The following is a 23,809-nucleotide window of genomic DNA, read 5'->3' on the forward strand; positions in this document are numbered from 1 at the left end:
AGGTGATGCTATATACTCGTGGTTTCTCTTTACAACCTTGCCAAGGATATACTTTTTACCTCCAATGCCAAATGAGCTCAAGGATTCCTTCTGTAATTAGGACTTTCCGTGTTACGGCTTATGAAGTTGGGGGGATCATTCTGACATGAGTATTTTGGTAGTGAATTTTGCCATGATAGAATTGGTCACTAGAAAGTCTGTGTAAGTCAGTTCAGATGAGCTGTCAGCCTGGAAAGTCAGTAGGTAATGACTAGAGTTCCTTTTCTCATTTATCCGAGAAGCTTTTACTGGGACCCCGTGGACCTGGCATTGTTCTAGGTACTGGTGATACAGAAATAAAGAAATCACTTTGTTCATTTTTTAAAATATTAGGCTTTTTATTCCCCCAAGGAACTTTATGGAAACCTTCCTTCTCCATCTGTAAAACAGATAAGAGGGGTTTGGTCTGCCCATAGTTGGGGGAGGTAGGACCCCTGAGCCCCTCTTCCCCCCACTCCTGGTTTTTCTGAGTTCCCTGGTGGACCCTAAGGAATGCTGCTCCCTACCCTGGGGCTAAAGGGCATTATCTGAAAACCACCCCTTCAGAGAGGAAACGTTGGGGAGAGATTAGCACTCAGCCCTACTATAGACAGACTCAGTCTGAATCCTGGTCTGCACTCAGCTGAAATAGCTCATCTGCCTGAGCTCCCGTCGCCTCCTGTGTAAGGAGGCAGAAATAATAAGGCATGCCTTGGAGTGTTGCTCTGGGGGCAGGGTGATCATATGAGGTCCTGGTCATGCCTGACACTTCTGAGCACAAATGGGGACACTGTTCATCATCGTACCGTGGGACACTAGATATTAGTGGGGCAATCCCGGGAAAATGGCTCTTGTGTTAATTAAGATGATGCAATGGAACGACATCCTGATATTGGGGTTTTAAAGATTTTTATTTATTTATTTGACAGAGATCACAGGTAGGCAGAGAGGCAGGCAGAGAGAGAGGAAGGGCGGGGGGGAAGCAGGCTCTCTGCTGAGCAGAGAGCCCGATGCGGGACTCGATCCCAGGACCCTGAGATCATGACCTGAGCCGAAGGCAGCGGCTTAACCCACTGAGCCACCCAGGCGCCCCGATATTGGGGTTTTAAAGATTTTTTTTTATCATGACTCCCCTTATTCTTTTACTAGTGATGAAACAGACAGTAAATATCCGTAACAAGGTGTTGTGGTGCATGAGCTCTGTTCCAGAGTCATGGAGAGCTGAGTTCAATCCCCGGAACAGGTGTTTATTATTTTTCTCATCAAACTTCCAGCGAGAGTCTGTGAGTTTCCTGTGCTCCGTATTAGGGGAACTTGAGGCTGGAGGCAGGACCAGGTCTGGGTGGGGACGGAGCAGTCATGAATACAAGGCATTTTTACTCCTTTCTTTGGAGGTCTGACCCTGACCTCTCAAGGGCATCATTTCCGAGCTGCCTCGCACATCATCCAGTTTAGGTATAAAACCATCACATCGACGGGCTGCCTTGAATTCATGGAAGATTTCCACTTTGGGACGATGTCCTCCACCCATTCCCTGCTCCCTGTGCCTCATCTCCCAGCTGACCCACTGCCTCTGTTATCCCCAGAGCAAGTCTCTCCTGGGCCTGGAGCTGGGTCTGCAGGTAGCTGAGCTGGGCTCCTCTCTCCCCGGGCTCTAAACTTGGCCGGTTTTTCCTAAAACCCATGGCTCACACTTCCATGTGCTGTGAGCATCTGTTTCGGATTACCTGGGCCTAGCAAGGGTGGGAACTGGGTTCACCCTCCTAGCCTTGAAGAGCCGGTCATTGCCTCCTCGCTTCCCTGGGCCTTTCCACCTGCTTGGACCCCAGGAACTCCCGGCCCCTGGGAGTGACTATGTCATGCCCGCTCTTGGCCCCCATGGGCATTGTCCTCATTTTACAGAAGCTGCAGAGTGGGGGCCCCCAGCTTCACAGGGTCCTGGAAGAGCTGGCTGCTGAGCTGTGGCCCCTCTCTGAGTCTGCCTGGTTTGGGAACCAAGGGAGGGGGCAGGGCTGACAGCCTGGTGAGGAGGCTTACATGCAGGGGAGCTCCACACCCAAGTGCATGACGTGTATAGGCACCAGAGGCCGGGGTGCACTCGCTCAGGCTGGGAGAAGAGATGCCGTGCCCCCCGGAGGGAGGGGGCCGCCTTAGCTTGGCTGGTGGCGAGCTTCCCTGCAGGAATGCTGGGGCCATGACGGGCCCAGGGTACGGCAGTGCCGCTTCTGCTCTGAGGCTGAAAGACCCCAGGGGGTGTGTTCTTTGGAGGAAAGTGTTCTGGGGTCCTGAACCCTGAGGTCAAACTCCTGGAGCTCTGTCCTGTGAGAGACGGCGACCCAGTCTGGGAAATCAGAGCCGAGAAGTGGGCGGGCGGCCTTGAAGTCAGAGAAGAGACGTAACGGAAGCAAGATTTTTCAGAGTGAAAGAATTTCTTATTACTGAGCGATTGGCTATGAGAGTCACGTAATAGGAACATACTGGAGATTATATGTTTTTGTCCAAATGAAGCTGATAAAACACAAAATGTAGGATTTGAAGTGTCTATTCAGCACCTTCAAGGGGCCATGTGTCTAGTTCCCCAACACCCTCATCCCCCCAAAAGGAGATGCCGGATCCGTTAGCAGCCCTCGCTCCTGCTTCTCGCCACACCTTCAGAAGCCGCCCGGTGCCCTCGTTACGGACGTACCTGCTCTGGGCATTTTGTAGGGGCGCACCTGTATGACACATGACCTTCAGCGCCCGACGCCTTTCACGGGGCGCAGCACTCTCAAGGCCCACCCATGTTGTGGGGCTGGGCTTCCCACGCCGGCCGGGTTTGTCCTGCGTGCTTGGGGACACACAGCCGGGCCCCGCGCAGGATCTCCTACGCGTGCGGCATCCAGCGGCCCTGAAGCTGTGCGTTGATCTTGGGCAGCTCAGAGCAGGGCCGGTCACCCGCTGAGGTGGTTCACGGCTCTGCTCTCCCATCGGGGGACTGCACCCCCCAGCTCGCCCACATGTTTGCAGGGGTCTCAGACATGTTGGTCAAGGAAACCTCTTTTCTCATACTTTTAGTTTGTCTCCTGGGTTCCTCTGGCTGTGTGACCGAGGAAGCCGCATGTACCCCGTGGGTCAGTGCGAGGGCTAGGGGTGCACTTTGCAAAGGAAGCAGGTGCCGCATTGGGGAAGCTCCGGGGGGAAGGCAGCCAGGGGCTCCTCTCTGCACGGCAGCAGGTGGGGACACAGGGCCACCCGGTCAGTGGTTCTGTTCTCCACATGAGGTTTTTCTGAGCCTGGCAAGGCTGGCAGAAGGGAAGCTTGTGGGGGTGGTGTGCACCCTGCCATGGGCCCCAGTATCCCCACCGCTAATAATGGTTATCCACAGAGTGCCATGAGGGTCAAGTAAATAAACGAATGCATCCACACATTAATAGTCACTGAGCCTTCTCGGACAATGTAGGGGCTTGTGTTGGATGCTGGGGAGACAGGACAAGTGACCCTGCTCATGGCCTAGTCTCCTCTTCCTCCTCCCCACCTCATCCCAGTGTCCTGGGCACTCAGTGGAACAGCACCTGAACACAGTCAAGAATGAGTTTACTTTGGGGCTCCTGGCTGGCTCAGTTGGTAGAGCATGTGACTTGATCGAGGGGTTGTGAGTTTAAGCCCCATGTTGGGTGTAGAGATCATGTGATAAAAAAAGAAAAAGGAAAAAAGCATGCATTTATGCTATTTTATGTGCAATGCATAGCACAGCTGCCAGCCTCTCCCTCTGTCCCTTTCCTTCCTTACTCATACTAAGTGACAATGGAACAACACATGCTGGCCGCTGTGCTTCCCTGATAGACGACACATGGTCAAGGGCATGCTCGAGGCTCACAGTCGTGTGGGGAGACACCAGCAAAAGGAGCCCTCAGAGGTTCTGTAGCCCACTCCCCCAGTAAGGGGCAGGACTGGCCTCTGGTGCAAGTCTGGCCCCAAAGCCCATGGTCTTCTCAGTAGGCAGAGCTGCCCTTTCCTTGCACAGCTGGGCAAACTCAGGTCCATAAATGGGAAAATAAATGACGTGAATGTACAGCAGGGAAGCTGGTAATGCAGTCCTAACGCCCTGAGTCCTGTGTGCAGGAAATCGGCGGAATAACTACATCGCTTCGTGGATCACAGCCTTCGTGACCCAGGGACCGTGGTCGGGGTACTGCATGCATTATTTTAATCATCGCGGACATGGGAAGAGACAACTAGTATTCTCATTTTGTAGATATTGAAAATGAGGTGCCACAGGGTAAAATAATCAGCCTAATGTCATCTCTTTGTTAAGTGGCAGTCGTTAAAATCAAGGTCCTTAGGAATCCAGAATGTCTTTGCTCTCTGTCCCCAAAGCACAGCTATCAACGGTTCTCTGTCATATGCAAATGCCCAGTGCCAGGCATATTAACTGGCCTATAATATTACGGTAAATGTTTGCCGTGTAAATGAGACCTGTTTCCAAGGAGACACACCTAGGACCTAAAAAGATGAGATCCCGCCTCATCCAAACCCTAGGATCTGGTGGGGCCGAGCACCAAGGCCACCCAGCTGGTAAGGGGCAGAGCATGAATGCACACTCAGGTGTGTCTGGCCTTCAGGTTTTCCTCTTACCCTAGAGCTCCTCTGGTTTTCCAGGTGCTGGGTCTTGCTCAGAACAGAGTCCATCTGCAATGCAAAATAGGAGCAAACCTCCCACAAAGGAGTGGGGGGGGGGCGTCTCTCCACCAGGCTCCTATATTGGGGCTGGTGGTTCTGTGGGGAACTCCTCTGAGGACCGGAGACCATGAGGGAGGCTTGGGAGCAGAGGTAATGGCAGGGCTGTGCAGGGAAATTTATGTACAAGTGGAGACATTTAAATATAATTAATGTAACCGCAGTCTTATTAGATCAACAGCACTTGGGGTTGGGGCACGTTTCCCTCGCAGGTGCAGGTGGCGTGGAGAAAGGCAAAGGTATGAGCTCCCACATCAGGAGCATCCTGCTGGGTCAGTAGGGGTGGTTGAACTTGGGGGGTGGCAGGTGGAGGAGGGCAGAGAAATAGAGGCTAGAATGAAAGTGTGGAGAAGGGACACAGTGACCCAACTCTACACATACCCATTCAATGATTGGGTTACTGCGTCCCTTCTCCAGACGTTCATTTTAGCCTTTGTTTCTCTGCCCTCCTCCACTTCCCCCCACCCACTTCAGCCACCCCCGCTCTGTGTGTCCCTGTCTCTCAGGAAATTGGGTAAAGGAGTAGCTTCCCTGGGTGTTCACAAGGGCAGACTCCCAGCAGCTCTGCTCTTTCCCATTGCATCGACCTGAGTTAGGATCTGTCTCCACCAGTCACTGGTACTGGGACCTGGGCCGTGGTGGCCCATTTGAACCTCTGAGCTCCTCAGTAAGACAGGCATGCTGACCATCACGGGGCTGCTGTGGGGTTCTGGGAAAGCCCCGGCCGAAGACAGGGTCCATGGGAGGGGCTCCCAGGTCACCTCTTCCAACACCATTCTCTGATCACGGAGAAGTTACTTGGCCTTCCTGAGCCTCTACTCCCTCATCTGTAAAGTGGGGATGATCGTAGTAGCTGTGCCCAGGGTTGATGTGAGGCGGAGCGAGCCAGCGCGGTAAGGCGCACAGCCCCATTCCTGGCATGCGGCTCCTCATTACTGTGTCCACAGCTCTCGAGCGGCTCGCCCTGGGACACGCACGCTCTACAGACGGGTTTTGCGCGGCCTGCAGAGAGTTTCAGAGTCGCTGAATTGTTTCCAACAGTTGATAGCAGGAGATCTCACGTAGTGCATTCGACATCTGTCTTCTTTTGGAAAATAGAGCAACCCCAGGCCGGCTCTGTTGAAGGGCCACAGCCTCTGGGGCTCAGGGGCCCTGTTCTCTGGCCCGTCACCTGTCCCAGAGCCTCCGTGTATGCAAGGATGTCACCTGCCTGGCCCCAGTCTGGCCCAAGTCCCCATGTCATAAAGGAAGAGACTGAGCCCCATCAGGTGTGTGGCTAGGTCACAGGGCTACGGTGTGCCCCTGGGAGATCTGGCTTCCAAACACAGGGTTAGACATCCTTGGACAGCACGTTGGCTCTCTGTCCTTCTGTCTGTCCATCTCTTGATCCCTCCATCCATCCACCCAACAGGATTACGTGGATGCATATTCTGTGGCACACGCTGTTCTGGTCCCCCAGAGTCTCCAGAGACACGCAAAGATAATGCAAAGATGCAAAATGAGAGGGTGGGGGAGGGGAATGCCAGGCATGTGCTCTGTGGGTCCTGGAAAGTAAACTGCCCAGGTTCAGCCTGGGGATACCCACTGAGGTTCTCCTCCATGCAGAGGACCCCAAGCTGAAATCAAAATAATCCTTTCAGGTAAAAGGACAATTTTCTTCTAGTGCACCTGTCCCTCCAGATCATAAGCTAAGTTTAAGAAAGTAAATTCACTGTTTATAGATAACCCTGTTCATGGCACATAGCAGTCTTAAAAAAATTAATTTTTGGACTAAATTAGTGTCAGAGAGAGTACTCCCACCTTGGAGACTGACTAAACACTGGTGGATTAAATGCTGCTTAGATTCTCTGAGAAGTCCTCCAGACCAAGCGTTAACCTCGTTTAGTCTGGTGAGTCCCAAATTTATTTGACCGTGAGACTCTTTTGGGAAGAAACACTTAATAAGGAATACATTCAGAGCACAGTCTAATTCCTTCCAAGAGGCTTGGAGGGTGGAAGAAGGGGGGGCGGGGAGAGAGGTCGGCACAAAGAGGAGAGACCCACGACCCGTCCCCTGCTTGTACCAGGACTGTGTTGGCCTAATCTCCCCAAACTTCCCTTACAGATGGGGACCTAGAAGTTCAGAAGAGGTAAAGTACTTGCCCAAGGTCACAAAGCTGGAAAGAGGAGGGATTCAAGCTCAGGTCTAATTCAAGAACGCTGTTCTTTTCCCATTTGGGCTTAGAAAAATCCCACGCTGGTGGCATCAGCTCTGTGATTTTGAGAAGGTGCGAGAGGTGGATGGGCTGACTGGGAATGGTGGTACTGAAAGGTCAGGCCCATGCAAGCAGCACGCGATCTGTGTGGCTTCTGTCTTAAAACACATTCCCCTCCCTGCTCCCCTCTGCCTGTTGGCTTCCTTCACACCTTAGTGAGAATTACTCTAATTAGCTAATGTTTTCACACACAGCAGAGTGTTACTTTTGTCTTCTGGCCTAGGGAGCTCTGTGAAGAGGGCTCTAGGTACACACAAGGTAGGAGCAGAAGCTAGGTTTGGTAGGAGGAGCTCCTCAGCCAGAGGCCAGATGAAAGAGACAAAGACAGTTGCCAAGTCAGGAAAGGCAACATTTATTTAAATGAGATGGTTACATTCCAACCTACTTGAATGTGTGACATTTGATATTCAAGTTGTTTTCCCTACATTAGGCAGTTTCATTCAGTTAATTCTATTTGAGTACCCTGGTCCCCTGTGGTCCCTCCTTGGCTAGGAGCTGGTGACAGGTGCGCCGCCTCCTCCCACCACCCCACTCCCCACCCCCTTGCGCAGGGCGTACAGGAGGCACAGGCATGGCAGGGTGGGGGGGGGAAGCTGGGACCCCAGCCAGGCCCCCTTGGTTATCCTGTGGGGTTTGCTACTTATTTAGCTGTGTGACCCTCAGGCAAGTTGCTTACCATGTGTGTGCCTCTTGTGTAAAAGGAGGATGATCATAGTACTACTTAAGTGCATGAGTTTGTTGGGAAGATTACATTAATCATATAAAAAACCTTAGAATGGGCCCTGATATATAGGGAGAGCTCAGGAATTACTACCTAATGTGAACATTACCGTCCAGCCATAATGACTGAGAAGAGGTCTGGCTGAAGCAGGGTAGGGACTGAGGGCCGGCCAGCCAGCCGGCTTGGCTTCGGAAGGCAGCTGGCACGTGAGTCCTTCTGGAGGGGAAGTGGAGGCTGTAGGGTTGGAGAGGAGAGATCAAGGCGGGGTTAGTCTGCGCAAGGCTAGGCTAAAGGAAACTATGAAACAGCTTGAATATTCTGGAAACCAGTAGGGTCTCCATGATGCTGGCAGGTAGAGAGGTTGATGGGGCTGGCGCAGAAGGGGGCTGGTGCTGGAGGTGGGGGGCGGGAGAGGCCGGTCTTGTGGGAGGGAGGGATTCAGAGCTCTAGATCCTCAGCCATAAAATGAGAATAATGACACGCACCAGTCAGGAGACATTCGCTGGAAGGGATCGAGACAACCAGCCTCTCCCCAACCCCTGCGGCTCCAAGACCAGAGAGAAGGAGGTCAGCTAGTCAAGAACAGCCTGCAGGGGGTGGTGGGAGGGAGGGGAAGCAGGTGGGTCTTTGGTTTCAGAGGTGTCTTTTGCTGCCTCTTACTGTCTTACTCATCCCATCTTCTCAAATCCTGCTGGAGGGTCCAGATCCCGGGAAAGTCACTCTGAGGGTGACACTTCCTCTCTGCTTCCCCGCGTGGCACTCCCAGGGTCATCACGGCTGCTCCCCGGTCTTCCTCTTCCAGTTGTGAATTTCTAGAGTGGTTTCACGTTACTTACTTGGTACCCCCTCTGCTTCTCTGGCTTCTGCACCACCATAACGCCGGGGAAGGGGACAGGAAAGCGGGAGAAGGCAGATCTAGATGTGGCCGCCACGCCAACTTCCTTTTCTTATTTTGCCTTCTCTGCCCACTAGAGTATTAACAGTGATCGGGGCACACACACACTTGTGCATGCACACACACACACACACACACATGCGTGCACGTGGGCATGGTGACTGAATTCCTCATCAGTGAGCACAATGAATATCGGGCTAGGGATTGTGTCTTCATTTAGTTTTTCATAAATTTTCATAAATACTTATTCTGCACCTACTCTGTGCTCTGGGGGGTACACCAGTGTGATAAGGCTCCCAGATAAAATACAGGAAGCCCCATTAAATCTGATTTTCAGATAAACAAAGAAATAGTTACTTTTTTTTTTTTTTTTTAGTGAAACTAGATGCCCCATTTTGCATTATTCATTGTCTTTTTTTTAATTGTTAAGTCTGGCAGTCCTAAATGCTGACCAGGTGGAGGAGGGTCATGCCAGTGGACACATGCATGTATCAAGGAGATGACTACATACGAAGGTAGAAATGTAGTGGGAAGTATAACGTGGATCCTTGGAATAGGGTGTCCTTGACCTGGCTGGCTCCTTGCTGGGGTCCCTTAATGGCCTTGGGGCTAAATTGTTCAGGGAGGGAAGTTCCAGAAGAGGATGAAGTAAAGGGACTGGGTTTTCTTCCCTTTTTTACAGTAAAATACACATAGCATAAAATTCACCATTTTTTTTTTTCCATTTCGAAATAGAATTCAGTGGCATTCAGCACATCCGAGGTACGGTGTGAAGGCCACTACTGTCTTGTCCCCGAACATTTCGTTACCTGAAAGGGAAATCCTACACCTGTTGGTGTTACTCTCCATCCCCCTCCTCCTAGTTCTTGGAAATCAGTGATGTGCTCTCTGTTTCTATGACTTTCCTCTTCTGGATGTTTCTTATTAATGAAATGATATAACGTGGACCTTTTGTGTTGGCTCTTTTCGCTTAGCATAATGGGAAAGGATTGTGTGTGTGGCCCTATTTTGTTCTTTTTCATGGCTGAGTAATATTCCACTGCAGGGAAAGCCCACCCTTGTTTATCCATTCGTCCATTGAGGCCAATTTAATTCATTTCTGCCTTTGGATTGTTGTGAATAATTCTGCTGTGAGCATTCAGGGACAGAGTTTTGTTGGACGCTCGTTTCAGTTTTGGAGGATCCATCCCAAGGAGTGGAATTGCTGGGTCAGATAGTCATTCTGTGTTTTTTCCTGGAGAAACTGTCAAACTGTTTCCCCCAGTGACCGTGTTATTTTATGCTCCCACCACGATGTACAAGGGCTCTGATTCTCCAAATTATCACCAATGTTTGTTTTGAGTTATTTGCTTGTGCTTTATAGCCAACCTGGTGGGTGTGAGCTCACTGTAGAGGGCATCTCACTGTGATTTTGATTTGCATTTCCCTGAGGATGAATGATGTTGATTCTCTTTTCGTGTGCTTTTAGGTGTTTGTACGTCTTTAGAGGGACCTGATTTTACTTAAAGAAGGAAGGGAAACTGATGGGATTATGGGAGTGGATTTTCATATGAACAGACCCTCTGGTTTCAGGTGTGAATACCCTCTGGTTTCAGGTGTGAATGGGGGAAGAAGACCAGTAACTTGGGGAGGTATTTTAGGAGTGTGGGGCAAGATGATGGAGGCTTGAGTGATGGTGGTTCCCTTGGTCACTTACTCTCTGACACCGGGTAAGTCACGCTGCCCCGACCCTCATTTACCCCTGCGTGGAATGGGGCAGGAGCTCTGAGAAGCAGGAACAAAGTCCCCAGCAGCAGCTTGACGGTGTGTCCCGGCTGGAGTCTGATGCGGACCCAGAGGAGCTGGTCTGTTGGCCGCTCCATCCGTTTCCTCTGCCCTGCTGCTGCCAGGCTGGAGTAGGGGGAGAGCAGGGAAAAGGGGGAGGGAGAGGAAGGTGGGATCGAGAGTAGATACATCACAGACTGCATTTGCTTCTCTTTGTCTGTCTGTCCGTTTCTCTCTCCAAAGCTCTATTGTGGACAGACTCCTTGGTCCCTGACCCACAGAGCATGAGGAAGTCAGAGGCTCCTGGGGTCTGTGCAGTGCTGGTGGTGGGAGCTGTGGGAGGAGGGCGGGGAGGAACTGAGGTCCAGATCCTGTGAGGCCTGGGCCCCAGCTCACTTGGAAAGTCTGCCGCTGCTTGCTGTCGCCTCTGTGCTCCCCACTGAGCCTGCCCCATAGTGCTTGGCTTGTCTCTGCAACTCTAGGTCATGTTTATGTGACGTGTTTACCATGCATATTTAATTCCCGAATGTCAAATAACACTTTGTATGTAGCTAAATATGTCAAGGTAAGTGGGGGAGAAGTGTAATTTGACAAGTGCGTTTTGTACTTGCTCAGCCCTTCTGGGGCCCGGGGCCTCCAAGGCTGTCTCCAGCTCCCTGACTTGTCACAGGGGAGCAGGAGCCATTCCTGCCCCCGGCCAGGGCCCTGTGGCAGGCTCCTTGTTTAGTGACCTTAGAGTACTTACTGCTGCGTATCCTAATTACTTGGTGTCTCATATCCCTTTCCTGAACTCGTTTTATGCACTCACACTTCCTTGATCTCCAGTGTAGTTGCCGACGCACTCGTGGCCTCTAGTTAATATTAACGTTTCCTGAATGACCAAGTGAACCAGGGGTCTCATCACGATGAGGGAGGTGGTCTGAGCAGCCTTTGTGGAGACGTGTATAAAGGGTAGATTGTTTTTAAATTTAAAAAGCATCAGTTCATGATTAATTCATGTCCCCACACAGGTAGTAGTTCATTGTCATTTTATAAAGATTAATATCCAAGCCAGCCTGCAGGTGTCTACTCTAGGTGTGTTCTGCATCACACTTGAAGGTAGCTGGCAAAATCCTGGACACTCCTGGATCTCCCACCGTCCTTAACACCCACCCCCCCAGGCCTTGCCTTGCAGCCCTGCACCCCCCTCTCTGAATGCCCCACAGGACCCTGGTGTTTGCCACGATGCCCGTCATGTCTCCTTGAGGCCCAGGACCCATAGCCCAGCCTGGACTGCTGTTGTGAGACTTCCCTTAGCTTCTGTTTCCTCCCACAAAAACAAGGGCATTTTTACAGTGATCTGTTAGGCTGGGTTTTGAAAACGAAGTGGAGTAAACTGACAAGTATCCAGTATTACAGCTGTTCCAAAAGTTCCATCCCCCTTCCCACTCTCCCCCGGATGGCCCCTGTCCCCTCTGCTTTAAATAATTTGTGCCTTTCCCAGCCCTCAGCTCCTAGATCATCTGCTTTCTTCAGACTCTGCTCGATCCTGACCGTGGGCTCATCCCGTAGAGATGTGCGGAGTGCTGTCTCTGGGTCAGGACCTTTCCTGCCACGGGGACCGCGGCAGGCTGGGAGTGGATGAGAACCTGTCCTTCCGGAGGGAGGGGAGATTCCCAGGGGGGGGTTGCTTGCTCTGGAAGAAGTGAGGAAGTAAAAGGCTTCTTGTGGAAATGACATTTGAACACCCAGGAGGAAAGGTGAGAGCCAGCCCTGGGGCAGGCTTCAGAGAGAACCCTTGGGACTTGCCTCATGCAGACCAAGCCCCGAGGCTTGGAGGGATAGGAAGTCACCCGTGTACCGGGGCATCGTAAGGGAAGCAAATTACCCAAGGTAGAGCCGAGAGGCAGGGCACGTGGGTGTGCTGGCCATGGCTTTGATAAGGAGCTGGTAGGGCTCTGGGTGACGTGATGGGGCTGACTTCTTAGGAAGACCCCCGTGCCTCATGCTGCTGAATGGGGAAGGGACACTGGGCATGAAGGCTTGTGTCCACCAGCTGAGTGTCCAGGGAGGCCGTGGTGGAGGAGGTGACAGGGGTCAGCCTCTGTATAGAGTATGTCTTCACATGGCGGGTCTTCTGAAATAAACACTGGGGCATTCTGGACCATACCGTGGTGTTCTTGCTGCCTTCCTTTCCTGCTTGGCTCTGATAGACCCAGGCTCAGGTTTTTGTAAGGAAAAGAATCTGCATAACTGGGAAAAAGGTACACAGCATTCGCAGGACCCCAGCGACCTGCCCGTCAACTAACTTGAATACTTCTTGTATTGCACACTGCACATCCATCCATTAAAGTCCACTCCCCTCCTTGGAGACAAGTGTGCTTTCTGCAGGCGAAGAAAACTGGAACCCAGCCACGTTCAGCCACTGTCCTCGAGCGTACAGAGGAATACGCACCGACTGGGATTTGAACCGAAGCCAGTCTGGCTTTGGAGACCCTGAGTGGAAAGTAACAGAATGGACTCAGGGTACCTGTGGGTTTGCGAGCTCCTGGATCTGAATCCTTTTGCTGGGGCTGAAGGAGAGCCTCTGCCCCAGGGGGCATTTCTGTGGCTGGGAGGAAAGGGGGCACTGTCTGTGGTCATTCAAGTTCATGAACTTCGCCGGTCCTGGGATCCCATCTGGCCCTGGACAGCGGATGCGTCCCGATCAGACTAATGTCTGCCCCTGCCCGTGCCCACGCTCTCTATCCACGAGGTGTCCTCTCGGAGTCCTCTCCACCATCCCGGGACAGTTACTGGCGAGATCCTGCCGGGCAGGTTTTCAGGGAAATGTTAAATAGGAAATGAAACCGCTCTTTATTTTAAGAGAGGCCATTTTGGACCTTGAGTGGAAGCCTTATCGTTTCTCTGAATTACCCTGCATCCCGTGCTTTTCGCTGTGAAAATGACGTTTGTAATAGTAGCTGCTACTTGGAGCGTTTTCTGTATGCCGCATACTGTGGCAACAAGTCCCTTCTCATGCTAACCCTGCAAGCAAGGGCTTTATTTGCCCTATTCGCAGATGAGAACCACAGAGCAGAGGGACCAAGGTGTCGGCACGAGGGACTAATCCACGGCAGGCTTTGTGGGTGACGGTTTGGATCCAGGCTTGGTGGCTTCTTCTGCACAGAGCTGCCTCTCCGGACCCTGCATGGCCTCAGTTTCCTCTTCTGCAGAATGGACTGACCCGTGAGGCCCCTCCAGTCCTGTGGGTCTGAGCGCTGACAGCGAATGCCTCCAAAGGCCCTCGCCAGTGGGGTCCGTGCCCCTGGAGGTGCCCACAGCCCCACGGGAGGAGGAGCCCGCGGGGTGGCCGACCTCACTGAGTGCGGGACGGACTGACTCTGCCCTTCCTCTTGGCGCCCAGGGGGCTCCAGGAGAGGCTGCTGCTGGCTCTGAAGGCCCTCCCTCTCCTGTCCCTGCCTGGCTTTCTATTTTGGCGGGGAGGGTGGCTGGACGAGGGCGCCCACGCGTGTGTGAGCAAGTGGAGAAGGCTCGCAGCTGCTGTGGGTGGTCAGTGCGAACACAGACGCGGCTGAGTCACCGCCGCGCTTGGGAAGCTCAGGACAGGCGCCCGCGACGCCGGAGGCCCGAGCGCGGCAGCCGGGCAGGAACAGCACGTCTGAAATGCCAGCCTTGCCTCACTCGCTGGGGGCCCAGCGGCTTGCGTTCACCTCCTCTCCTGTTTATGCTGAGGCATCGGGCAGGGTAAATAGAGCGTTCCTCTGCAGGGGGGCACCCTCGGGGCTGCCTCCGCGCCCCTGCCAGCTCCTCTGCGGGGATGCCCCGGCCCCCACCCGCACGATGATGCGTGGCGCTGCCGTCCCCCGCCCGTCCGTGGACACACACAGAGGACAGAAGGAGCTCAGCTCTGCGCTCGAACTAAGAGGGTACAGTTAGCATCTCAGCCCCAAGCAGCGGCTGCTTCCGAGCCTCAGGGAGCGTGTGTGGGATCAGGAGGGAGAGTAATCAGCGTGCGTTCACTCGCGTGTACCTTCCTCTTGTCTTTGACGACTCTCGCGTTGCTCCTCTCCCTCACCGCACACATGCGGCCGCGGACTGTTCTCTACCCTGTTGCATTGCTAAACAGTGGTGGCTCCGAGCCCTTTAAAGGGCTCCGAGTCTAACCTGCAGGAGAGGTATGCTTCTAGAACATACGCGGTCACCGCTCTTTCCGTCCGCACGCAGCCAGCTGGGGCTTGTGCAGGGAGGGGGGCGCTGGCTGCTCAGGAGGGGCGTCCTGGAGCTGCTGCTTGGACGTGTGAGCCCGGGAGCTTGTCAGGGGGAGGTGAGAGGTGGGCACGTCCAGACGTGAGCATGGGAGGCCGTGTTCTGAGGAGGCAGAGCACTCCGGAGGGGCCTAGAGGAGGGTTCTGGTGGGATGTGCTGACACGGAGAGGACGGGCTGCAGGGCAGGAGGGCCCGGAGTCTGAAGCGCCTGGCGTTCCTGCCCAGAGCGTGTGCCGTGCTGAGGTCGAAGTCTGGCGTGTCAGGGTGGGCTGCCCCTGCCGGAGCCGTACAGAGCATCCCGTCCAAAGGGCTTGGATACCTGCGGTCCAGGCCTGGCTTTTCCCCCAGATGCCTCTGACCCTGGGACAGATCCTCAGCTACCTAGATGTCCCACTGCCTTGGCCCCAGTGTGAAGGGACAGAGCTGTGTGAACACGACAGTATGGGCTTACCGGACATTTATCATAGGCCAGGCTCCACAGCAATTTCCAGCTGGGAAACTGAGGCACAGTGAGATGAAGGTCTTACCTGAGGTTGTACAGCTGCTGAGGGCCAAGGCCTGATCCTTTGGTCTTGCCAGGCCCATGTGGGTCATAGACTTCTCTGTGCACCCTCACATGATGGCACCTGTCCCTGGGGGCCACACTTGTGACCTGGCTCTCTCTTTTCCAACCCGTGTCTTCAGAGGGTCCAAGGGCCATGACTCAGTTGTCTCTGTGCCCATGGTGCTCTGAGCAGTTCTGTGTGTTTGGTCCCAGTGTGTTGAAGGGATGCCCATGTCCAGGAGATGCTCCAATTTTGCTCCTAAGCAGCTGCTCTGATAGGATGCTGTTGGCCCATATTCCAGATGTGAACACAGACTGAGAGACGGTCCATGACTTGTCCAAGTTCCCGGATAGAGGTAAGGCCCCAGGGTGGGGCTCAAATGCCAACAGGAGGCTCTCACGGCAGGACAGAAGCCTGCCTCTCGGGGGACCCTCCCTCCTTGATGAAGAAATGCTGATTTTCATGCCTAACGAGATCGTTTTCCGTGAACACATAACAGATTCTCCCTGCGGAGATCATGCCAGGAGTTAGTCCTACAGGGGAATGTCTGCCTGGAGTAAATCGCCTTGGGGGATGATGGGTTTCCACCGATGTGGCTACGGGTGTTTGAGAAAGTGTCCTCTGGTCGTTGTTCTTCTCAGACCCCTGGGGAAGGCAGCACATTCCGACGGAGGCTCCGGGCTCCTGCGTGGCTCTCCCAAGAACATTCTGGGTCGTGCCCTTCTGGCGTCCCTTCTCTGCCCTCACTGTTCTGCTCTGTAGCAGGAGAGAGGGCCCTTTCCTGAACCTGTCCCCACTTACCCTGTCGTCATTCTTTGACTGATCGTCTTCTGGGCACATTAGCTTTGCGTGCCCTTTTCATAAAGTAAACCCTGATGCGTGTTAAGATCAACACAACTTCTTTTTCATTTAATCTTTCAAAGGCCACACACTTTGAAGATGGATGTTTTAAAAGAAAAGATACATATTAAAGGGAGATGTGTTTGTACAAGGATTTGTTTCTAAACGGCATCTGGTGAGGTATTGAAATCACGGTGTTCCTCCAGAGTACAGCTGTATCCACCCTTATCTGCGGCCGATATGTTCCAGGACCCCAGGGGATGCCTGGGTCCCCCTGGTAGTTCAAACCCTTTATCGACTGCGTTTTTCCCTGTACGTCCATACCTGTGACAAGGTTTCATGGATAAATTAGGCACAGCGAGAGTCACAGCAATAACTAACAACACCGTAAAACAGTTACAGCAATGCTGGAATACAGGTTACGGGAACGTGGTCTCTCTCTTGCAAAACGTCGTACTCTGCGCCGTCTTCTTGTGATGCTGGGATCTGGCAAAGGGCCCACGTGACGAGAGGGAGTGCGAGGACGGCGCACACGCTGTGATGGATCGTCAGGCCGCCCTGACCTTCTGACGGTGTGTCAGCAGGAGGACCTCTGCCTCCTGACTGCAGCTGGCCACGGGCAATGGAAGCCACAGAAAGGAAAGCCGCGGGTAATGGGGGACCACGGTGGGCTGAGTAGTTTTAGCAAGTGTCCTCAGAGGCCACTGAGAATGGTGTAAAACATACGGGAAAATGCAAATAACTGATGAGACATTTTGGAAACACTGCAAGAAAAGCCCAGTTACTCAGCGTTAGTGGAGTTAGTGGATGTGGAGGCCAGGCCTCCGGGGACCCAGCGCTTTGGAAAAGAAAGGAGAGAGGACCTAAGGCTGTGCGCCTGGGTGCCGTGAGGGGCCTTTTGAACTGCTGCCAGCCGGGTTGAAGGCGGAAGTAAGATAACGGCCGCTGGCTGCTGAGTGATTGTCCACCGCCAGGGACTGGCCGAAGATCAGTGTCTGGCCCTAGCACCCAATGCTCCGGCTTGCTCCCCGCATCTGTGGGGTCCTCAGATGATTCAGGCTCAGCTATGACCCAGGAGAGGGAGTGGGGGACCTCCCAGGTGAGAGGGAGAGGACGAGGATAACCAGGGTGGCGGCTTTGGAGAGGAGCGATTGGATGTGAGATGCTAACGGTGGTCAGAACGGGTTGTCTTTGGGGGGGGAGGGTCTCTGTCCATCCCCGCGGGCCAGAGCAAAATACCCGTCTGGGGGGCTTATGCATCACAGAAATGTGTTTCTGATGGCTCAGGAGGCGGGAAGTCCAAGGTCAGGGGTCAGCGTGGACTGACGAGGGCCCTGGTCTGTTGCAGACGTCTTGTGTCCTCACCTGTCAGAAGGAGAAGGGAGCCCTCTGGGGTCTCTTTTGTAAGGACACTAATCCCATTCACGGTGGCTCTACCCTCATGACCTCTCAGAGGCCTCACCTTCCAAAAAGTTTACTTCGGGGGCTAAGTTTCATCATATGGATTTTGGGGGACTCATTACACCACAGCAGATGGGGAGAGGAAGGGAGGACTCCAGGCTGATGTCTGGTCCACACCAGAGAGCTAGGTAGGTGGTGGCCCCCTCCCCCAGCTTGGGTGCCAGTCCTCGGGCCTCCAGTGCAGGGACTGGGGAGTTCTCTATCTCCTGGCCCTATTACCAGGGCTGCGGCTCTCTGGAAGAGACTACGAGATTTCTCTCTCTTCCACACCATGAGTTTTTCGTGTCTTTGACTGTCCCGTTCTAGATCAGAGTGGCTTATGGCCGGAGGGAAGCAAACACACAGAAAGGAAAAGCTCAGTGAACTCCGATGATGAAAGCAAAAGCAAATTCAAAAGGAAGAATTCCTACAAGGAACTGAATGCATTAACAGTTCTTCTCAGTGACTTTAGCCTTCTGTGTCCCTGGAGGGCTGGGACTCACACCTGTGGTGTGTTACCCCCCGGGGTAGGGAGTTATCTCTGAATCGAAGAGGAGGCCTTGGAAGCTTGCAGAGTTCTGTGACGTGCAGTTAATTGTAGAACAGAGATTTGGCTCCTGGCTTGTTTATCCCAGACCCAATGATCTTCCCCCCACACACGCATACACAGACATGTGTCCTGCCCTGAAGGCCCAGTTCCAGATGCCACTCAGAGTTACCGTTTCTACACGGTGACTGCTACATCCAGACCACTTTGTGAAGCCCTGTAAGAAAAGGAGCTTCGGGGGCGCCTGGGTGGCTCAGTGGGTGAAGCCTCTGCCTTCGGCCCAGGTCATGATCCCAGAGTCCTGGGACTGAGCCCCGCTTCAGGCTCCCTGCTCAGCAGGGAGCTTGCTCCCTCCTCTCTCTCTGCCTGCCTCTCTGCCTATTTGTCTGTCAAATAAATAAATAAAATCTTAAAAAAATTAAAAAATAAATAAAAATTAAAAAGAAAGAAAAGTAGCTTCGTTTCTGAAGGAGGAGCCTCCAGTATTTCTTCCTTACCCTCCATAGGTCACTCAAATAGATAGCAGATAACATTTCTCTGGTCTCTGGTTCAGGACTTGGCAATGTGCGTGGTTCCCCCCCTCCGCCCCCCCGCCAAGCTGGCATGAGAAACAGGTGCACCAGGGTTTCCCTTTAGCACAAGTGTTTCTCCATCCCTTTCCGAGTCTCAATAGGAGGTCTGAGTGTAGGACCCAATAATGTGTTTTTGTGTGTTTCCTGGGGTTCTGTGGGCGAAGGTCCTTGGCCCCAATGCTGAGGAAAGCTGGACTCCCCACAGTGTGGCCCTTGCCGTGCGGTGGATGGAGAGATTAGGATAACGTCCTTCCCCAGCCCTGCATGCGTTCCTCCCGGACACCTCGGGCTGTACTTGTCACTCCTCGTGGTCAGAGCCCAGTGCCAGTCCTCAGGGCTGGACCTGTCTGGAAGGGCTCACCTGGCCGGCCTCGTCAGTATCTGTGATCCCAACGAAGGTGCTCTCTCCTACGTGATCCACACCTGTGCTCACACCCCTTCGTGGTGTGGCGTGTGTTCTGTGTTGCTGTTTTCCCTCGGGGAGATGGGCCTCCCTTCCACGCTCACACTCTGGCTGCAACTCTGGGTCCCGGTATCGCCCCGTATTCATTAATTCCACATGTATCTGTGAATGTCCGCGGCGTCCCAGCCGCTGTGGGGGGCGTGGAGTGCTCGGAAAGCCGTGGATAGGCACGACCTCCTGTTTTCAAGGACCTTAAACATCTCCACCCTCGAGGAAGGATAAACAATGTGCTTTTGTTTCCAACACAGTTTCTGTTCCTTACTTCAGGAAGACCCTATTTGACACTGCAAACAGTTTCCTGCTTTTTAAAAATCCCTTTCGTTAGCTACCCTTGCAAATCATTGTCTTCATTGGTTTTCCCTGGACATTCAGATGTGGAAATCCAGGCTCGGAGAGGCAATGCAAAGCCTGTAGTGGTTTTCCACTCTATCTCCTCTGCTTTCTTCCGAACCTGTTGTCTTGTTCCTTGTTGATCTGGGCTAACATGGTCTGCCTGGGGCCATGGGGTCTTAGGACATTGAGGCTGAGAGGGAATTTCATTGCCACTGAAACACAGTTCGGGGGCCTGAATCCCTGAAGCAGGGCCCCTTCTGTGCCTGGACCGCTGGGAAGTTCATTGCTTCAGGAGATGGGCCCATCTCTTGTGGGGGACAGAGGTGCTGGGAGAAGTCTCCCAGAAAGGGCGGGCCTGTGTGGGGGGGGTGTCCGATCAGGATTGCTCTGAATGAATGCGAAGCAAGGGGGGCGGCACTCCAGTGTGTACTGTTCCCACTCTGCCTCCTGGAATAAAATTAACGTTAGCCAGCTTTTGTCGGGGTCCATTCTATGCCAGGTTCTAAATGCCTTACGTGTATTAACATCTTTCATTTAACAACCCCATGAAGAATGTGTGATGATGACTCCCATTTTACAGAGGAGGAAGATGAAGCCCGGGGAAGGCAGCAGCAGGTTCGAGGTCACCCGGTGTGAGTGGGACCCAGCCGGCTGGTGCAGAGCACGTGTGTGTGGTGCCCGACGTTGCTTTCTCCCCGACCCACAAGGAAGGCCTCTCTGAAGCTCATGTCCCGTCATCTCTGCCAGATGCATCAGGGGTGCTTCCTGTACCCTCGCCTGTGTCTGTGGGTGCCCGTCCCTACACCAGGCTCACCAGGTGCAAGCTGGCCCCACCCAGGTGCAGGCCGGGGGCGCTGCTGCCTGGAGGAGGTGTCTTACTCCGTGTGGGGGAAACAGCATGGCAGGTGAGCCGATGCTGAGGCCCTGAGGACCTGCCAGGGAGCTCTCCTTACTTTTTGTTTTTAACGTTTTTATTTAAATCCCCGTTAGTGAATGCACAGGGTAATATTAGTTTCCAGTGCACAGCACAGTGATTCACACTTCCCTGCGACACACGTGCTTGTCACAGACGGTGCCCTCCTTAATCCCCATCCCCTATTTCCCCACCCTCCCCTCCCCTCCCCTCTGGTGACCGCCAGTTTGTCCTCTAGGGTTCAGCGTCTGTATCTGGTTTCTCTCTCTCTCTCTCTTCTTTCCCCTTCAGCTTATCCACTTTGTTTCATAAATTTCACGTAGGAGTGACATCATGTTTGTCTTCCTCTGACCGATGTCACTTAGTGTGATACGCTCTACCTCCGTCCACACCGTTGCAAATGGCGAGATGTCCTCCTTGCTGATGGCTGTGGATTATCCCATTGTGTACGAACCACATCTTCTTTATCCGTTCGCTTACTGATGGACATCTGGCCCTTTCCACAGTTGGGCTATCGTAGATAACGCAGCCGTAAACATCAAGATGCACGGATCCCTTCTCGCTTTTTAAGTGGAGGAAGGTTTCCATGGGTGACCCTGGACTGGACATGGCCTCACCAATCACAAGTCTGCCTTCCCAGGGGCGCCTTCCCCGAGCATCCAGTTCTCTCCCTCCCCGTCCTCCTCCCTTTCCTTTAGACTGGCACTCGATCGCCCTGTCCTAGCCCTGAGCTCACAGGTGCAGCTCCTGGACGTGTAGGAGGCTTTCAGGAAATGCATGTAGGGAGCTGAGCCTCTCGGGGCCGCAGATGTGGTCGGATGATCGCAGTCTCCAGCTTGGGAACGGTTGCTGGTTGTAGCAGGAAGTTAGCGCAGAAAGTGGTGCACGTGGGGTGGGTGTGGTGCCTGTGTGTATCATGGGTCAGGTGTGTTGCATGTTGCATGTGATGGGGTATATGCCATGTGGTCTCATGTGTTGGCGAGTGTGTTTTATGTGTGTACACCTGGTGTGTGTGTTTGTGCTGGTGTCTGAGTGTGCCCTGGATATATGAGCGTAATGTGAGTGGGGAGCGTACGAGCGTGTGTCACCTATCGGCCCTGTGCCCGTGGGAGGCTTGGGTTATTTGTTACTCGGCTGTGGATCCATAATGCGCCCCTTAGTAGTCCACACCCTGTGTATTTTGAGGAGCCGGTGAATTCTACCATGTGGGCGATGGGGATACCGCCGCGACTGCTCTTTGAGCCATTTGTATATTTACAGACACTGTCATGGGGCACTTCCTCCCACAGAGCTGGCATCTTCCTGCCCAGTGGGACATTTTTTAAATTAAATCTGGCCTGTATTTTTAAAAATGCCTGTCTTGTGTGTGTGTGCTCTAACCCATGTCGGCCATTCCCTGTGCTTGATCTCTGTTGATCATGAAAACCACCGGACGGGGCAGGCAGCCCTTTACTCCTCACAGCACGCGGAGGAGGCTGAGGGACAGAGATCCAGCGAAGCAGGGGGCCCAAGGCGAGGCAGCCCCCAGGCAGCTGGTGATCTCAGGTCTGGGAAACTGCAGCCCCTAAGACTGTGCACCAGTGGTTCTGAGAGGGTGTTGGCATCAGCGTTCCCTGGAGGGCGTGGACTCTTTTCCCGAGCCTCGTCCCTACAGTTTCTGGCTTAGTGGATCTGAGGGGGGGACCCAAGACTTTGCTTTCAAAACAAGTGATGCTGAGGTTGCTGACCTGGGGCCCCACGTGTAGCCCCTCCTCTGACTATGTTCTCTCTTTTCCTCAGATAGAAAGGGCAGAGGAGATGGCTGGGACCCAAGCTGATAATTGGGGATTCCTACAGATTCCTGCGATCTCTGCCAACTGGACCATGTACAATTACTGGCAAAATCAATATGGAGAGTTTTTCTTTTTTAAGATTGTATGTATTTATTTGAGAGGGAGAGACAGAGAAAGTGGGAGAGAGAATCTGAAGCAGACTTTGTGCTGGGCGCAGAGCCCAGTGTGGGGCTTGATCCCACGACCCTGAGATCATGACCTGAGCCAAAACCGAAAGCCAGACACTCAACCGACCGAGCCACCAGGTGCCCCAATATGGAGTTTTCAAACGTATTTTATTTTATTCTGTGTCTTTGTTATGGCAGTGTCATTGATGTGCAGTGTCACACGCGTGACAGAATGGCTCAACAGTTCTGCACATGACTCAGTGCCCACTGTGCTAGCCGCGGTCCCCATCTGTCACCGCACGGCAGGACGGTGTCCGCGACCGTATTCGTTATGCAGTACTGTCCACCCTGGGACTCTGTTTTGTAACTGGAAGTGTGTACCCCTTCATCCCCTGTACCACTTCACCTGTCTCCCAAGCCCCTCCCGTCTCACAGCCTCCGGTTTGTGAGACGTTTCCGGTTTTGCTTGTTCATTTGGTGTTTCGGATTCCACAAGTAAGTGAAACGATCTGTCATTTGTCTTTCTCCGTTTGACTTAATGGACTTAGGGTAGTATCTGCTAGCTCCTTCCATACTCCCGCAAAAGGCAAGATTTCATCTTCACGGCTCAGTAATACTCTGCTGTGAGTATGTACCACGTCTCCTTTGTCCGTTCGTCTGTCGGTGGACGCTTGGGCTGCTTCCCTATCTTGGCCGTTACAAACAATGCTGCAGTCAACAGAAGGGTGGGTGTGTCTTTTCAAATTCGTGTTTTCGTTGTCTTTGGGTAAATACCCAGCAGTGGAATTACTAGATCATATTCTCTTTCTGTTTTTAATTTTTTGAGGAATCTCCACACTGTAAAACTAGTATTTTATTTTTTTTAAAGATTTTTATTTATTTGTTTGACAGAGAGAGAGATCACAAGTAGGCCGAGAGGCAGGCAGAGGGAGAGGGAGAAGCAGACTCCCTGCTGAGCAGAGAGCCCAATGCGGGGCTCCATCCCAGGACCCCGAGATCATGACCTGAGCTGAAGGCAGAGGCTCAACCCACTGAGCCACTCAGGTGCCCCAAAACTGGTATTTTAAATGTGAACTCATCTTCCTCATGGACTAACTTGGTATTTGGGTTTTAATGAATCACATGACCTTAAAAGGAACAGGTAGCTTTCCACTCATAAGCTGGGTTTGCATTTACGTGTTCCAGCTAATGTGTCCTGAGCAGTAGGGCATGAGGGCACGAGGGCACATCTTCCCAGGAGAAAACAATGTTCTGCATGGAATCCTCCATGCACTAAGTATTTTTTCTTCTAAAGACTAACTCCCCAGAAAAACACTGTCCCAGCCATTCTACCGGTAAGGGCCAGAGATGGAAAAGTAGTGTCTGTAGCTCCTGGGTCAGTGCTGTTCTTCTGTATGGTGTGGCTGCCTCCTGGGTGACTGGCGCCAGGACTGCCCGCTGCAGACGTGTTTCATGGTGGGCGTGAAATACATACGTACCCGCCACCCCCGAGCAGTGTTTGGTGTGCAGTAGGCTGGAGTGTTAGTGTATGCTGTTCTGGCTCTCCCTCTGTTCCTTACTCTGTAACATCCTCCCAAGGCCGGGGATCTGGGAGGGTCAG

General features: G+C 53.0%; 1 protein-coding gene across 2 annotated transcripts in view; it reads left to right on the forward strand.

Annotated features, from left to right (window-relative positions):
- The window catches only part of FAM135B (family with sequence similarity 135 member B), a 269,959-nt gene that overhangs the window by 73,436 nt on the left and 172,714 nt on the right, over window positions 1-23,809 (forward strand). The window contains exon 1 of one of the 2 annotated variants that reach the window (XM_032873484.1): window positions 5,960-6,002. The exons of the other annotated variant lie outside the window; for it this stretch is intronic. The gene's annotated coding sequence lies outside the window, so the exon portion shown is untranslated. Of the gene's footprint in view, window positions 1-5,959; window positions 6,003-23,809 lie in introns of those variants that run through there. 2 annotated transcript variants of the gene reach the window in all.

Source organism: Lontra canadensis, unplaced genomic scaffold, assembly GCF_010015895.1.
Source record: "Lontra canadensis isolate GAN:19392208 unplaced genomic scaffold, GSC_riverotter_1.0 scaffold49, whole genome shotgun sequence".
Taxonomy (NCBI): domain Eukaryota; kingdom Metazoa; phylum Chordata; class Mammalia; order Carnivora; family Mustelidae; genus Lontra; species Lontra canadensis.